The 19,201-nt window shown below is 32.9% G+C and overlaps 1 pseudogene; it reads right to left on the bottom strand.

The window, feature by feature from the left end:
* Positions 1 to 13,712: 13,712 nt before the first annotated feature.
* LOC134717598 (complement C1q tumor necrosis factor-related protein 3-like) lies at positions 13,713 to 15,837 on the bottom strand (annotated as a pseudogene).
* Between the last annotated feature and the right edge of the window lie 3,364 nt (positions 15,838 to 19,201).

Genomic DNA, 19,201 nt, shown 5'->3' with positions numbered 1-19,201 from the left:
GAGCCGATAGATATCATAGGAATAGTCAAACACACAAGTTGAATACAAACTGACAATGTCATGGCGAAAAACAGAAAGCGACTAAAAGACAAACAGCAGTACATAGAACACAACATAACAAACACAGACTTAGCAGCACGACCACACAAAAACCAGGGTGGTCTCAGGAGCTCGGGTAGGTTTGTTATAATCTACTGCACATGTGACTTTCATTGTTTTGACGAGCCTGCAACTTTTGTTGCAGAAAGCTCGAGATAGGGATAGTGATCCGGCAGGGGCTACGGCGGCGGCGGTGTTAGCTCACTTCTTAAAAGTTTTATATTTTAGAAGGTAGAATACCTGGATGCTTCATACTTGGTATATAGATGCCTCATGTTACAAATTTTCCGTCAGTCACATGTCCAATGTCCTTGACCTCATTTTCATTGTTCAGTGACTACTTGAAAAAAAAGTTAAGATTTTTTGTAATGTTAAATTATAAGTAATTGGATAACTATATTTGGTATGTGCGTACCTTGCAAGGTCCTCATGCCTGTCAGACTAATTTCACTTGACCTCGACCTCATTTCATGGATCAGTGAACAAGGTTAAGTTTTCGTGGTCAAGTCCATATCTCAGATACTATAAGCAATAGGGCTAGTATATTTGGTGTGAGGAAGGACTGTAAGGTGTACATGTCCAACTGGCAGATGTCATCTGACCTTGACCTCATTTTCATGGTTCAGTCGTTATACTTAAGTTTTTGTGTTTTGGTCTGTTTTTCTTATACATGTACTATATGCAATAGGTCTACTATACTTGGTGTATGAAATGCTTGTAAGGTGTACATGTCTAGCTGACAGGTGTCATCTGACCTTGACCTCATTTTCATGGTTCAGTGGTCAAAGTTAAGTTTTTTAGTATTGGTCTATTTTTCTAATACTTTATGCATAAGGTCAACTATATTTGGTGTATGGAAATATTTTCTGATCTATATGTCGGTTACGCAGGTTTTATTTGACCTTGACCTCATTTTCACGGTCCATTGCTGAGTGATAAGTATTTGTATTCTGGTCTGTTTTTCTTTATTTATAAGCAATAAGTCAACTATATTTGTTGTATTGAAGAATTGTTAGCTGTACATGTCTGCCTGGCATGGTTCATCTGACCTTGACCTCATTTTCATGTTTCATTGATCAATGTTTCGTTTTCTTGGTTAATGTTGAGTTTATGTGACAGTTGTAATAAAGCTTTATATTTAGGTCTATCAAGATAAGTATCAATGATTAGTAAAGAAGGCGAGACATTTCAGTGTGTGCACTCTTGTTACTACTGTAAGATACGTTATTTGATTATATTTAATAAATGACTGTAATATTTTTTCTGTCTTTGAAGAAATAACATGAAACATTTGGTGCACACTGAATAACGCGCGAAGCGGGTTATTTAACAGTGTGCACCACATTTTTTATGTTATTTCAAATAGACAGAAAAAATATTACAGTCATTTCTTATAATTTAGTTCTAAATTCCATTTTAAACCGTAGAAAACCTTAAAAAAACGTTGATGACGTCACGGTCACATGACTTAATTATTCTATGGTCTGATATCAAAATAACGTCAGCCAATCAGAAGACGCATTACATCTAAAATTGAATTATTAAGTGATAATACAGTAGACAATATTTCAGATTTGTAATTGACTGTTTTTTAACCCTGAGTTATCACAACCTCAGACACCATCAGTTATAAGGATATTCTTACCCTGATACTTGATTTATAAATGTGTAACACAACTTAGACAGCCGTGGTGTAGTGGTTAGTGCATCGGACTACTAACACAAAGGTTCCTGGTTCGATTCCCGTTCCGGGATGAAAATTTCAGGGACTTAATTTTCGGCTCTCCCTTGACACCATTTGCAAGTATGGTCTCAAGGAAACAATGATAGTCTGTCGGAAGAGGACGCTAAATGACTGACACTTGTTAAGAGAGAGAGCAATATATTTTGCACGTAAAGACACCCTTGTAGATTTCGAAAAAAAGAGCAAGGCAGCACTCGCACGCGCAAAATGGAAAGGGATTAATATAAGTAACAATGACTTGTTTCCCACTCCACTTTAAATAAATATGTTTAAACTAAAACAACTTCCAGATAAGTAATGTTTTACATGATATATCTGTCATAAAAATACAGCTGTTGTTCAATAGTTGTCGTTTGTTAATGTGGTTCATAAGTGTTCCTCGTTTCTTCTTTTTTATATTGACTATAGCGTTGGTTTTCCAGTTGGAATATATTTACACTTGTTATTTTTTTTTGGGGGGGGGGGTCCTTTATAACTTGCTGTTCGGTGTGAGCCACAGTTCCGTGTTGAAAACCATACCTTGACCTATAATGGTTTACTTTTATAAATTATGACTTGGATGGAGAGTTGTCTCGATCATTAGCACTAATACCACATCTTCTTATATTTACTAGATCATTAGCACTAATACCACATCTTCTTATATTTACTAGATCATTAGCACTAATACCACATCTTCTTATATTTACTAGATCATTGGCACTAATACCACATCTTCTTATATTTACAAGATCATTAGCACTAATACCACATCTTCTTATATTTACAAGATCATTAGCACTAATACCACATCTTCTTATATTTACAAGATCATTGGCACTAATACCACATCTTCTTATATTTACAAGATCATTAGCACTAATACCACATCTTCTTATATTTACAAGATCATTAGCACTAATACCACATCTTCTTATATTTACAAGATCATTGGCACTAATACCACATCTTCTTATATTTACTAGATCATTAGCACTAATACCACATCTTCTTATATTTACTAGATCATTAGCACTAATACCACATCTTCTTATATTTACTAGATCATTGGCACTAATACCACATCTTCTTATATTTACTAGATCATTAGCACTAATACCACATCTTCTTATATTTACTAGATCATTAGCACTAATACCACATCTTCTTATATTTACAAGATCATTAGCACTAATACCACATCTTCTTATATTTACTAGATCATTGGCACTAATACCACATCTTCTTATATTTACAAGATCATTAGCACTAATACCACATCTTCTTATATTTACAAGATCATTAGCACTAATACCACATCTTCTTATATTTACTAGATCATTAGCACTAATACCACATCTTCTTATATTTACAAGATCATTAGCACTAATACCACATCTTCTTATATTTACAAGATCATTGGCACTAATACCACATCTTCTTATATTTACTAGCTAGTTGTTGATGCACTAATACCACATCTTCTTATATTTACTAGCTAGTTGTTGATGCATAAATACCAAGTAACGTCATAAGTTATACGACCAATAGGAACATAATAGTACAAAGATAGATATAGGATAAACTGTAAAGTAAATAAAAAGATGGACAAAATCAGCAACTAGAATCTACAACTTGAGATCATCATATAAAAGGAAAAGTTGTACCCGAGAAACGGTTGGGTACATTGGTTGACTATAGCTCATCGTCGATTGCAAGAATTCCCTAGACACTACAATCATAAAGGGGGGGGGGTCTTATAACCATAAAAACATGACAGTGATATAACATTTTGAACAATTATAAAAGGTAAACAAAAACCGTATTACAATAATCATTGTCCCAGCGTTATCACTGTGTTGGTTGTGTTAAACATTTCCCGCCTTCTCTGATGATTTTATGAGCACGGACCCATCAATATTGACAACTTAGGTTAACGATGGATACTACTTCTTCTTTTTTTTCTGTATCTTAAAGTTTTGTTTTAAATTTTGGCTTTTATTACACGGGCATAAGTCAATATAGAATGTTAGGCTTACGTAGATTTACATACTACCCTCGAAAAAGTATGTGATAATATTACTATTATATTCACAAGTCTTTTAAAAAACATCACTTTCAATTATGAATTGTTTACGATAGTCAATTGTTTCGATTTTCGAACGATGTATTACTATTGCAGTTGATTTTTGTCTTCCTTTAACTAAACGATGTTTAACATAAATGGAAAAGTTGCATCAGTTTACATAACTACTAATTTCGGGGCGTTTTATAGCTCACTATGTGGTATAAGTTTTGCTAATCGTAACAGGCAATACGGGACTTGTTAACTTCTATTTCATTCGGTCATTAACCTACTGTTGGTGAACATTAACCACTGGTATTAAAGAGATAATCGTAACTGCAATTACGATTATCCCAATATGGCGACGGTAGATATATGTAAAATCTTTACACTTGTTTTTATTAAATGTAGCATGTTTTTGTCAATAGTTACTCAGCTGCAAGGTTTATCTATACCATAACATCGTATTTGAATCGTAAAGGTGCACTGGAACTGTCTAAGCGCTGTGGAAATAGCCGTTGAAAAATTCGGGATGATAATCGTAACTCTATGGTATTTTTCGTCTTTGATAATCGTAATTTTCTTTATCGGATAATAGTAATTGAAACACAATAAATGTGTCTTTCAGCGTTTCAATGGTATTTTGTGTGTTAAAATTGTAAATGCCCAGTTAAACGATGACATTCACGCATATAAAAATAAATGAAGAAACTTACAGGTTAATATGGGGACGAAGTCCCCAATTACGGTAGAAAAATCAATAAAAAAAAAAAAAAAAATCGGGAAAATTTCCCGAATTTTTTCATTGTACTAATGAACTCAAAACCGTTAACTTTTTTTTCAGATCTACTTCCTGTTCCGGTTTTCCCCGCATTTGCGCAGATATCTGTCTTGTTTGCATGAGACTTTAAAAACAAATTATATTTATCAGTCTAGTTAAATATAAGATTGGATCTCAATACATTTTCAATTTTAATAATTGTTTGATATGAAAAAACGTAACCTGATGAAAGTGTTTCCTTTGTTTACATCGAATATGACGTCATAACTTAAAAAACGTCACAGCTAATTCCCTAACAACAGAACCATAATCGGGAACGTTACGTACGGTATTTCGGTTTCTTATTTCAACAAGGTAAAAAAAAAAATACATACAGACTTCGTCCCCATTCACAGGTTATGCCTGCCTCATATTATCTAGGATAAATTTACCTATATATCTCTATTTGATGAGAAAAAGGATGGATTAGCTATATCCCATATTCCAAAACTGCAATCCTTTCAATTCATTGCTCAAAATGAAAGTCACGTATACCACATTTTCATAAGTCATATGTTTTGCCTCTTATATCACGTTTATACTAAAATTCTGTGCGAAATGAACAAAAGTTTCGGTCAATAACTTTATAACTGCATTATCGAATTTAGTGTTCATATCTCCCTTTTCCTTATATATATAAAATTCAATAAATTCAGCCGTACATATTTTTCCCTTGGATTCACTTTTTTCTATTTTATACTAGTATAATATGATTTTAAGATCTAGAATAGTTACCAGTTTATTGTTACTATTGTTTATTGTCACTTTTGTGTTTTGTTACTTTTTTTTATTGTTACTTTTATTTATTGTTACTTTTGGTTTTTTTGTTTTTATTAGCCTTACCTACAGTCTTACGAAGCATTTGACAGACGAAAAAAAACACAAATATGTATATTGATAAATTACATCAAAGGGCATAACATGTAGATCATCACAGTCGGAACTGGTTTAATTACAAAGATTTTTATAGATTTTAAGGTGGTACCTAACACTACAGGGAGATAACTCTGTAAAATCAGCAGAACGTTTTAATGACGTTGTGTTCTTAAGGGAATATTAAGCTTCTCAATGATCAAAATTGGTGTTTGTCAAACTGTTATATAACCAGTGTAATTTTTCTGACAAAACTCTTGGTTCAAATTTCTTGAAATTTTATATATTTTTGTTAAAGGGTCAAAGTAAATACTTTGACAAAATTTTATGAAAATTAAACGAGCCAAATTAGTTTTAGTGAAAGTGTTGGGTACCACCTTAAAACAAATATTTTGTGCTTCAGAAAAATGCATGAAAATTAGGTAAGGCTAATTTGTGTTTTCATTTGATAGAAAAGTACTTATTATATAACAAGTATGGAAATACAAAAATGTTCCTTGTTTAGTACCTTCAATATTTTTCTCTACAATATCTTCCATGCATATGTATGCAGCATACTTTTCATATGCCGAGTATTTATGAATTTTCAATAAGTTTGTTTCTAATTTTGCGGAATATGCGTTATTTTATTATCAACTTTGCAGTCATTCTTTGAATAAGTATTTAAAAAATTTAAAGCTACATTAATTTTATTTCTTGATTTTCGGGCTTTTGGCCAAACTATAAAAGAACACAAATCCATGTTTGTCAATGAACTCCACGTTACTTAATTTCATAATACACAAATAATCCCATTTAGGGCCAATCTTTCTCTAGTCTTATATAGCATTGAATGTTTTAAGGATGTCATATTATCATAATTCAAAATTAAATTTGTGTTGTTTATAGTTTATATCTGAGATATTGAAATTTCAGTGACAGTCATGAAGTAGATAATATAAATAAGAAGATGTGGTATGTTTGCCAATGAGACAACTTTCCACAAGAGACCAATATGACTCCGAAATTAACAAATATAGGTCACCGTACGGTCATCAACAATGAACAAAGCCCATACCGTATAGTCAGCTATAAAAGACTCCGAAATGACACTTTAAAACACTTTTCAAAGTTATCCCTTGTTCATCATAACTTTTAAGTTGTGATATCATCCATGACAAATGATCGAAGTGACACGAAAACTGTAGCCACTAATTTCTCGGCAGCAATCCTTTTGCGCCAATTACTGTTTTTCAGGGGTATCATTTGCGCCCAATTTTATTTTCAAAATGTATCAATTGCGCCAATATTCGGAACTCATTTGCGCCAATTTACCTGTACACATATCTATCATTAATATTAATGATAACTATATATTTGTTCTTATTTTTGCCTCAAAAGGTATTAGATATTTCACCATAAAGACGAGTTTCTGAAGAGAGTTAAATGACTTAAGCAGCATTAGACAGTCAATGTGCAGAGAGATAATAAAACTTATTGCTTTGCTTTACAAAGATATACCAGTATAGAAAATAGAAGTTTTTGCTCATTATGTTTTAGCCACATATATTGATGACACAGAGCTCTGTTCCAACCATGCGTATGACCTTTATTATTATTATGAACTATTATTAACTATTTTATGGATTTCATCCTTTAATGTCTGTGTTTTTGGACAATAAATAGATGTTAAAGGCTACTACATACATTAAATTGGGAAGTACCCATGCAGCAACAGTAAGAAAAACATATGTTTCAGAAAAGGAAACATGTGCCGTGTCACACTACCGGTTCCAAGTCCGAATAAAGGAGTAAGGAAGTAATTTTTATTTTAACTGGCGCAATCGTATGTTTTATTTTTGGCGCGAATGATACCATCTAATTTTAAAACATGTGGCGCAAACGTAGCATTTGAGAAACAAAGTTGTGGCGCAAAAGGACACATTTTTGGCGCAAACGGATCTCTCCCAATTTCTCGTCAAACGGTTTTTGACGAATACTTAATGTCTTTCCTACTTCGTTATGGCATAATAGGGTATGTTCTAAAATTAAATCAACAGTGGCTTCCCGGGGGCAGAAATAGCACATATAACCACCTGCAATAAATGAATCTAAACAATATTAACTATATTTACTATTTACTCCAGGATAAATTAATATTTGTTTACTGTCTTAATCAGAAATCTTATGTAAGGTGACACATGCGTGTCGCCTGACAATTATTGTCATGTATCATAATTTCCATCGCTCATTCACATATTTTGTGGCATACTTAGTTCTTGGAAATTTCTGTATATTAACAAAGTTCGTGTTTTCCCATTTCCAAATTTCTTGAAGCTTGTTCACCCTTCCAATTTTATGATATACTAGTATGTAGCTGTTTTCGTAAGAACTATTAATTATATATGCATAAAAAGAAATTTCATAATATGTTGGGACGTTTCGTAAATAATTCATCGCCATAAATTCATAATACTATGCTATCAGATATACGTTTTTAGTGTCAATATCAGTTACGATTATCTTTTTTATTTTTAAATACCATAATAACGATTATCTGTTTTCCGAGTTACGATTATCATCCCGAATTTTTCAACGGCTATTTTCACAGCGCTTAGACAATTCCAGTGCACCGTTACGATTCAAATATGATGAAATGGTACAGATAAACCTTGCAGCTGAGTAACTATTGACAAAAAGAGAGCCGTGGTGTAGTGTTTACTGCATTGGACTACTAACACAAAGGTTCCTGGTTCGATTCCCGTTTGGGATGAAAATTTCAGGAACTCAATTTTCGGCTCTCCCATGACACCATTTGCGAGTATGGTCTTAAGGAAACGATGATAGTCCGTCGGAAGGGGACGATAAATGGCTGACCCGTGTTAAGAGAGATTCATATCTCTTGCACGTTAAAGACACCCTTGTAGATTTCGAAAAAGAGTAGGCTAATGCCGCTACTAGGCAGCACTCGCACCCGCAAAGTGGAAAGGGATTAATATAAGTTGCAAAACTTGTTTCTCAATCCACTATAAATAAATATGTTTAAACTAATTGACAAAAACATGCTACATTTAAGAAAAACGAGTGTAAAGATTTTACCTATATCTACCGTTGCTATATTGGGATAATCGTAATTGCAGTTACGATTATCTCTTTAATATCAGTGATTAAAGGTAATTATCGCATCTCCTTGTTTTTAATTCTATATTTTGTCTTTATAGTGTAATATAACCGAGCCCGCTATGGAAAATTAAATGGTCATTGTACCAAAAGTATAACATATTAATAACAAATTTACAATTATATACACAGGAAAACATGTTGTCCTGTAGGCGGATATAATTTGTTTGTTAGGCGAATAACAAAGGAAACAGACTTTCCGAAACTCATCAGGTTTAGTTTATCAAGTGGCGACAATTGTCGTCCAACAGTTACAGTTTCCCCCTTGTGTAAAATTAAATGTTTCACATTGCAATAGCCCTGTAGATAAAAGATAGCCTATTAAATCTATAATTTATTGATACTATGTAATGAAACCAGAAAAAAACAGTTGAATATCAACGACTATCAACGCATTTTCCATAGAATTGTATTTCTTAAAAAAAAAAATCGTATCCCCAGTAAATGTGTTCAAGACAGCGGTAAATCTGTACACTATTAGTTGCATTACCGGTCAATATATTTATTCAAGCTGCTCCACTATTCATAAATCGAAGTGAATCAGGTGCATGAAGCATTATTGTTCCTCTGAAGAAGTAAGTACGTTTTTAGTTTTTTGAATTGACAAGTTGTAGCAGTGTTCCCACTTCCTATGTGTGTAATACTTTTGTGGAATTTCATTATTTCAATTCAGTTGAAACAAATTGGATCTGCGGTTGGAATTGGTAAGAAAGCTGGACTCTGAGTTGAAACTGGAATCCTTATATGCACTCTTTTAAAAGAAGTGATGGTCAAATCGGCTGACAAATTTATCTCAAAAAGAAGATTCCTTAATACATACATATTGTAGAAATGAATCTCAGTGACTTTAACTCCCAAAATAGAATACATTTTTGTATAAAGACAAATTAAGACAAAATGATTGAAATCAATGAAACGTGTCGACTTTATCAATCAAAATTTTAAAAAAGTACAAATGGAAAACAGCGATGTGTTGAAGGCATGCCACAAAACCAGGTTCAAGCCACCCTGTACCAAGGCAGGGAAATGGCCATTGTTATATTATAGTTCGTTTCTCTGTGTGTTACATTTTAATGTTGTGTTTCTGATGTGTCGTAGTTCTTCTATATTTGATGCGTTCCCTCAGTTTTAGTTTGTAGCTCGAATTTGTTTTTTCTCTAACGATTGATGCATTTCGAACAGCGGTATACTACTGTTGCCTTTATTTGAACCGGTTAATACAGCTACCCACATCTCTCAGCGGTATCACAACAGTTTCTAAACTGTTAATAGCTCTGTCACATCGAAAAGACTGCTCGACACAAACACACATATTTGTATTTCACAATCTTAATGAGCCGAAGGGCGTATTAAACTTGAGTACATCAGAAAGGAACATAACACTTTTGTGGGGTCGGTAAAATAGGATGGTAATTCTGCAAAACATTGTTGATGATATTTATTTTTTTTTAAACGTATTTTTTTACGATATATCAATAGTTATCAAAGGTACCACGATTAGACAATGCATATTTAACACTTCGGTGTTGACATGAATATCAATAATGTGGTCATTTTTATAAATTTCCTGTTTTCAAAACTTTGAATTTTTCAAAAACTAAAAATTTTCTTATTCCAGGCAAAGATTACCTTAGCCGTATTTGGCACAACTTTTTGGAATTTGGATCCTCAATGCTCTTCAACTTTGTACTTCGGCTTTATAAGTATTTTGATATGAGCGTCACTGATGACTCTTATGTAGACGAAACGTGCGTCTGGCGTAGTAAATTATAATCCTGGTACCTTTGATAACTATTAAGGTGTTTCTAGTCGTAGTAGAGACTTCGGGTTGTCAGAATTGCCTTAAGAAATACCTCCCTCCGGTCGGTCTTTCGTTCGATCAATCCTGACATCCCATGATGTGTTCTACGAAAAAAACCTCTTAAACATGCATTCTCTATAACGTGAAAATCCTGATGTTTTAGATGATGTTGATCATCCGGAATTATTAAATTAAGTTAATTTGAAAAATCTTAATAACAAAAGGAGCGAACTCCGCGAAAAAATAAAAATTCAAAATAGAATGTCGAAATCAAATGGCATAACAAAAGCGTCAACACATCAAACAAATGGATATCAACTTGTACGATTCGCTCGTGTTTGTAACAATGTTTTAGATTTTAACGAGAGAAATTTGTGTATTACTGAAAAATTATCACACCAGGGTTTTCGATATCACAAACTAGTCAAAACTTTTACTAAATTTTATCATCGGTATAAAGACATCATTCGTAAATATAGCTCAACATGCAGACTTTTTATACGTTCAGGTATTTCACATCCAATTTTTTATGGAAATATTCTTTATAAAGCACAAAGGTGTCAGTATTCACCTCAGAAACTTACAAAACCTTTAAATAGACTGATTAAGAAGGGATATAATTACGATACTGTTGTCAAGTCATTAAAGATTGCATATTTTGGCGTTAATATTGAGTCACTGATAAGGTCTTTGCGTCGGAACTAAAGACATTTATTCTAAAAACAGTTGTTGGCATGACACGGGTTATGTTCTTCTCATATATGTTATGATGGTATGATACTAAACCCCTAACGGGAAGGATTGTGCCTGATGTTCATATGATGAAATCATAATCTTTCAGTCAGTTTAATTGAAGTCTGGAGCTGGCATGTCAGTTAACTGCTAGTAGTCTGTTGTTATTTATGTATTATTGTCATTTTGTTTATTTTCTTTAGTTACATCTTCTGACATCAGACTCGGACTTCTCTTGAACTGAATTTTAATGTGCATATTGTTATGCGTTTATTTTTCTACATTGGGGTTGGTATAAAAAGCTCGTCTCGCGTCATACATTTCTAATTAATATTTTTTTTCAATGTATTAAATAGATATTATTGCTTTGGACAATATTGGATCAATATTGAGAAAGTTCTATGTAGTGCTCTCATCCTGTGCCGTGATACATTACGAAGCCGTGACACAATATAAATGACAAATGAATATTAATGAAGCAGTTAACATAAATTAACACATTTCAAAATATGTTTATTCTCTTCTTCCGTTCAAACGAGCGTATTTCTTTTCAAAATATTGTCTGGGCATACATACAATACGGAAGCGCTTGGGGCAATTGTTTTTTTGATTTTTCAAAAGAATGTCTTGTAAACCGTGATGGTTTTTTTATGAAATAATGTCCATTTATTACAGATCTTCCTTCAGGGCCGGGAAAGTTGGGCCTTTTTTTACTTTAAGGGTCCCTATACTTTAGAGGTAGGGTTCATTCATGGTAATTGTTTAGGTAAGAGAATGTTTTAGGTTAGGGTTAGGTATGGGTTAAGGAAAGATTTGGGGTTTAAAATAGTTTAGTAATGCTAGAATAAATGTTGGGACCCCTTAAGAAAAAGAATGCCGAAAGTTGACCCCTACTCATTAGTTTCTTCTCCTGATAACATAATAGACTCCCCGATGTAGTTTTAAGGAGGAATAGACAATTTTCCTCATCATCACATAAAACTGAAAAAAAATTGACCAGTCTACTTTGACTTCCAACGAAATGCCAACTAGAATCAGTAAATAAACAATAGTCACGCTCAAGGCTTCTACATATTTAGAAATTCTTAGTTTGCAAGCATATGACCATGGTGTTGTTAATCGTGACTGCGTGAATCAAAGCAGTTATACAGCCGAACATATCTGAAATTGTCCGCGAATATAACGGCAATATCTGCTTGATTTTTCAAAAGTCCACCTGCGGCATACTGTGGACCCTTTCTACGACAACTTTCAAAATAATTCATAATTATTTGTTGATATCCAAATTCGGCAACAGATTCTACTAGGATTTCAATGCAATGACCTATAATTGCATTTGTCTTCGTCATTAGAACTTAAGTCTTACTAGTGACCAAGTCAACTTAAAAATACTAGACACCTATGTTGGGAAATATTAATATCCATTTCGCTGTACGTATATAACATATCTCCGTATTTGATTGTTTACATATCGAGATGTGTCCGTGTGTCTGTACTCGTATACATGTATGTAATAACACAATAATGTATACACAACGTTCAAATTCAATATTCAATACTTTAATTGATACGAATATCCATTATGTATGATATGCTAGTTGTACTTCGAGGCGGTTATCTCCACTGAAGATTTAAATTTTGTATATACATGTATAATTTTGTTGTTGTCGGGTTTCTGTTTCATTAGCTTTAACAAAAAATGACATGAAAGAAAAAAAAACATTTGAAAGAAAAAGTATATTCAGAATTTAAGTTTTAGATGTTTTTTATAACAAAACGAATACATTTCAAAAACGCCATAATGCAAAATACGGTTACATGTAATGGTGAACGTCAAAAACGTCAAATAAGCGACTCTGTGACATTTTGGTAGTCCACCATGTGACCACTGTATTTTGATAATTTGTACATTAATCTTTATCCTACTTATATTAAAATGTTCCTTTGGTTGGAGAATTTTCGATTATCGCTTAAATTTTGTTCTTAATTATACAGTTTTCACTTATTTCTAAAGATTTGTAACAACTTGTTTTTATCATTTTAGAAAAAAATTGAAGATGCCTTTTTGTGACATTTTGGTAGACACCCTTCCAACGCATTAGTAATCGAAATGAATTGACAAATATACAAACGAATGCATACTTTCGTTTCTTTTTTATTAGGAATTTATCATATTGGCTTCATTTCTCCGTTTTAAAATGCACAATTATTTTTTTTTCTTCGTTTTCTTTAAAAACCATAGAAATTACTAACGTTAAACGTTAGTTAAAAGTTTTGTTACGGGAGCGCTGTGGGGACTCATATGCAAAATATGATTTTATGTAATGCTAGAAAAGAGACTGCGATATGAATAAATGCCGTTCAGATCTTCTAGCTTATTGGACATGTAGTATTTTCTGACTAGATAACATGCTTTACATATTTTTACTCGGTATTATCTCATGTGTGGTGATTTGATACTTCTGTTATCTCATGTGTGGTGATTTGATATGTCTGTTATCTCATTTGTGGTGATTTGATACTTCTGTTATCTCATGTGTGGTGATTTGATACTTCTGTTATCTCATGTGTGGTGATTTGATGCTTCTGTTATCTCATGTGTAGTATTTTGATATGTCTGTTATCTCATGTGTAGTATTTTGATATGTCTGTTATCTCATGTGACTATTAAATATTTTTTGTTTCGAAGTTTTGGATAGTTTGCCATCAGTTTATCTGGAAACTTACTAACTGACTAAACTTATAACTGGCTACAGTAGAAATAAGCAATATAATTTGCATTTGGAAATCCCAATATATTATGTACAGACAGTTCAGTTTTCAGGTTCAGATATCATGAATCCAGATAATGTAGAATGGGAAAGCCCAAACGCCTTTTCCGCTCCCAGTCTATTATCTTTCTCGACATAAACGGTATCTCCTACATTCAGTTGCAAGACGGCGGTAAACGTGTAACTATCTCCTTGTGTTTGGCTTGCATAGGGATTCATTATTGATGTTCCACTTTTCATCAACTTCATACTAAGTGGACTAGGGGAGCAGACATTACTGTACCTCCAAAAAAGTAGGTACCTTGTTTTGGCGCTTTGAATTTTCCTGTACTGGGACTATAATCATTGCCTATGTTTGTGACAACTTTGTTAAATTTGATTATATCACTGCTCCTCAAATAATCAATAATTGCTGTCCACACTGCTAAGAAGGCCGGAACTAAAACATAAAGAATATAAAAATGACATTTGACATATTTTCCTCTGCCTATACATGTCAGTTTACATTTAGGATGTACTTAGTTGATCTTAGGTAATTAAATAGATCAAATATTCAAAATTGATACTTTATGCAGGAGAAATATTAGTTAAGGATCAAAATAAGCTTAAAGTATGGATAGGTCTTGGAGCTACTGTTCGAGATATTTGATTAAAAAAATATGGCGGGAAACGGCTGACTTGGACCTTTACCTTATATTTCCATTGGTATAATTTGGGTCTCAATTTAAAAGAAAGAAAATCGAGAATCTGCTTAAATTTTGTCAAATGACCTTTTACGAGCAATTACGTCTTATGTTAAAAGATAAATGGGTGCTATAGGGCAACATATTTTACCTTGTATCGTATGGAAAAAGATTGGGAGTTCGAAAATTTGACACTTATTCCAAAATCCAAAAGTACATCCTTAAAGTAGCCGTGAAAAATAACGTGGTGTATCTACATATGGGTGGTTACAACAAATATTGTATAGATAACTTTTTATTATGTTTACTTATTAAATTTTATGTTGTATTCCGACCTTGTCTTCTTAAGTATCAATATATTTTGATGTTGTAATTTCTGAGATTTGATATATAGTCTATAAGAAATTCATATATTTCTGACATAGATAAATGATAACCCATGTTTTCAAAATAAAATTGGACAGTTTTGCTTTGAATTCTGTTCCAGAAGAAATGTGTAGAAAATACAGAAGTTATGATCAGTCCACTTATTTGACCGCTTGAACTCGTTAATAGGACATGAGTATTTCAAATATCATGCTGAACAAATGGTTTAGTTGTCCAAATATTTGCATGTTTTTCAAAGAATTTAAAGAAAACGTACAAAAAAATCTTTATTCTTGAGGTCTTTTTATCCGTCTTCAGGTAGAAATGTATAAGTATGTTTTAACACTTCACAAAGTGACGTTTTGGTACTACATACATCATATAAATATGGCAAACCCACCAATAATATTTTTCGCAGCTTATTGTCAAGGTAAAGTAATTGTGTTCGACCAAATTATGTCTTTTATCATACCATACTCTTTCGATATAAATATGTTGATGCAAACTTTGAAGCCTCGATTTGACTGTTGCTAAATCAGACTGTACAGTCTGGTAACTCCTTTTCATACTATCAAACTCCCATAATAGATCAGTAAATATATATGATTGGTCCGTTTCCAGAACGGCTCGTCCAACAAGATTTAAAGCGACAATTGCAGCAAAGATGTGAACTAATAGAGCCATGGCCACTGGTTTTGGCGGGTAGTGACACCGGTGTTTCAGTGATGTTATGACAACAAAGTTAAAAGCTATATATATCTGTTTTTGAAAAATATGTATGCAAAGTATGTAATAACATTAACGGTACCAACTTTTCTGCACCAGATGTGCATTTCGACAATACATGTCTCTTCAATAATGCTCGTGGCCAAAATATGTAAAATCCAAAGCGTATATTAAAAGATGAAGAGCTATAATCCAAAAGTTCCAAAAAGTATTGCCAAATCTGTGAAAGGAATCAGATCTTTGCATGAGGGAGATACAATCCTTGATTATGTTTTTTTTTTAATATTTTGTAACAGCAAATTTTATAACACAAAAAATCCGTATTTTCATTCCACAGGTCGAGAACTCTAGATTTTCTGACGTCAGAATATATTTGCATAGTAATTTCCAAAACACAAGGCCAATATGGCCTTGAAAAACTGACCAATTGACTCAATGAACTACAATGCATTGTGGGCTACTACGAGTAAACTACTACTTAAAACACGTGGAATTAGTGGGAAAACAGTCAACTAATATATTGTCTGGGACTCTCATTACCAATGTGTTTATTCTGCAAATATATTTAATGTAAAAGATATAACGTAATCCTCAATTTGCATGCTCAGATTAAAAAAATATTGCTTAGGCCACACCAAATTAATTAATGGTTCTTTGAGATTTTACCCAAAAAAAATGGGGCGAGCGAGCGAAATTTAGATTTTTATTTTTAAATTCTTCGCCTCAAATTTTGAAGAAATATGGAGCGAGCGATATTTTTTTTCTCTCAATTTTTATATCTTTTACCTAAAAGATGCAACTGAATTTTCAACTCACTTAATTGAAAGGGGACATAATTTGATATATTTGAATTATCTCCCTTTTTATATGTATTTCAACTTTCTGCATTCTTTTTCATTTTGTTTTGTTGTTTGTATAATTAACACTGCACAAATATACACTTTTGAACATATTTTTTTATGCATGAACTTTATATGGCTATCTGCTTTTAATATGCACTGCTTTCATCTGTAGTATATGCACCTTCTGGTCCTTAGACACCCTCTGTAGTATGCTAGCTAGCTTCTTGTAACATAACTGCATGGTGTGTGTTTTGTGTTTAAGCATATGGATCACTAACTAGTCAATCATAGCACAGTGGAAACTGGGGGTTCTAGCTAGTGCTACTTTACAATTAAATATCAGAAAATAAATTACACCAAAACATACCAACATGGAAATACCTACATAACCTACATTTATAAGCCTATGTTATAACTAAGATTTCAACCAGATGCATCATGGAGTCAATGTTTGAGGCCCAATCAATGATATCAGAGTAAAGTCTTTGTGGCCCAGTGAGCTGTTTCCCAGACAAGGGGACAGGTTTATCAGGCATGTGTAACTCATTTTGTGAGCTCATGAGGTACCGAAAATGCATCAATTCCACTTGGTTTTGAATTTGATGCATCTTTAGTAGCAGTAGATCCATCATCAATTGTGAACTGCACATATTTAAAGTTTAGGTCATTACATATTGACCATACCATATTTTCGTCCGATATTTCGATACTAGAATCATCGAAACTGATCGACTTACTTATTTGTATGGTTTTAATATTAATAATCTCACTTTGTGCATCGCTACATCGTTCAATGGCTTCTTAATATAGTTCCCTGAATGTCCGACATTTTGTTTGTGTTGCCGTATTTTTTAATATGTATGCCTTGTTGTTATTTTTGTCTGAATGTTTCACCACAGAAACAATCAGCACGTTTTCCATCTTTGCAACTTTTTTGATCAGAATCAAAAATATGCTTGACAAATGACAAACACTGCATATTTTCAAACGCTTAATTGATAAAGTTGTTTTTTTAATACCGGAATCGAGTTCGTCGAAAATGCGGATTTATTTTCGACGTGCGGGAATTTTATTTTTATTTATATTTTTTGGTTTTGGCAGGTGAGGTGCGGGAAATTTATTTTTATTTTTTTATTTTAATTTCGGCAATTTAGGTGCGGGTTTTCCAAAGAACTACTAATTAATTTGGTGTGGCCTTACTGGCTTCACGATTCGACGTTCTTTTTCGCCTTGCAAAAGTAGTTGAACCGGTTTTGTGCATTGTTATGAATTGAACCTACATTAATTTCAAGACATGAAACAGTAAAATATCCAGTGAAGTGACCACTGTCCAGTAAGAAAATCATTTGAGATCTTTAAAACCGATATTATGTCATTCCAAAATCATTTCTGCCTAGAAAAACACGAAAACTTTTATTGAAACACTTCTTTTTGTACTGAATGTGTATTTTTTTTTTTATCAAGACCTGAACTAAAAATAAGAACATCATAATATTCATTATGCTAAAAATAGGTGTTATGAAATCGGCAGGGGCGGATCCAGCCGTTTCAAAAAGGCGGGTCCTAACCCTTGACAAAAGGGGAGGGGGTTCCAACTACATGTCCCCATTCAAATGCACTGACCCTTCAAAAAAAGTGGGGTCCATAACCCGGAACCCCCGCCCCCTGGATACGCCACTGAGCGGGTACGGTATATAGCTCAATACATTTTTTTTTATAGTTTCAACAATCGATAACATCCGTTTGTTGCTAGTTTTATCACACAATATCTCCAATATTAAAAGTCTCTGGATCATAGTGGGTGCCATATTACCTATTTTTGTTCCTTCTAAAACGTGCTTTGTATATAGAAATAAGAAGATGAGGTATGAGTGCCAAATGAGACATCTTTCCAACAAAAAAATAATCTAGTAAAGTAAGCAGTCAAAGGTTCAATGCTGAAAAGTAAGCCATAAATGACCCAAAAATTACTTGTGTAAAACAATTTACAAAAAAAAAAAAACCAAAATGGCCCACTTAAATATATAAAAGGAGAAAAAAACTATCCCATAAAAAAATAAATTGTATATGAGCCTGTATTTCAGTGGTTGTCGTTTGTTTATGTGTTACATATTTGTTTTTGTTCATTTTTTATATATAATTAAGGCCGTTAGTTTTCTCGTTTGAATTGATTTACATTGTTATATCGGGGCCTTTTATAGCTGACTATGCGGTATGGGCTTTGCTCATGTTGAAGGCCGTACGGTGATCTATAAATGTTAGTTTCTGTGTCATGTTGGTCTCCTGTGGAAAGCTGTTTCATTGGCAATCATACCACATCTTCTTTTATTTTATTATTGAGCCAACGCTACAATTTTCACAAAACAGATCAAATTTTCCACCTTGTCGCACATACACATGGATAGCACCATTACAGCTTATTTCCTAATGCATGTAGGGCAAAACTTTGGTTAGCTTGCTTGCTTTGTTTGTATATTGTACAAAATATAAAATATACAAGTTAAACTATGTCTATACATGTATATTGTTTAAAGATGTCGA

The sequence above is a fragment of the Mytilus trossulus genome, chromosome 5 (assembly GCF_036588685.1).
Source record: "Mytilus trossulus isolate FHL-02 chromosome 5, PNRI_Mtr1.1.1.hap1, whole genome shotgun sequence".
Taxonomy (NCBI): Eukaryota; Metazoa; Mollusca; class Bivalvia; order Mytilida; family Mytilidae; genus Mytilus; species Mytilus trossulus.
Note: the sequence above shows the minus strand (reverse complement) of the source record. Positions and strands in the feature narration are given on the sequence as shown.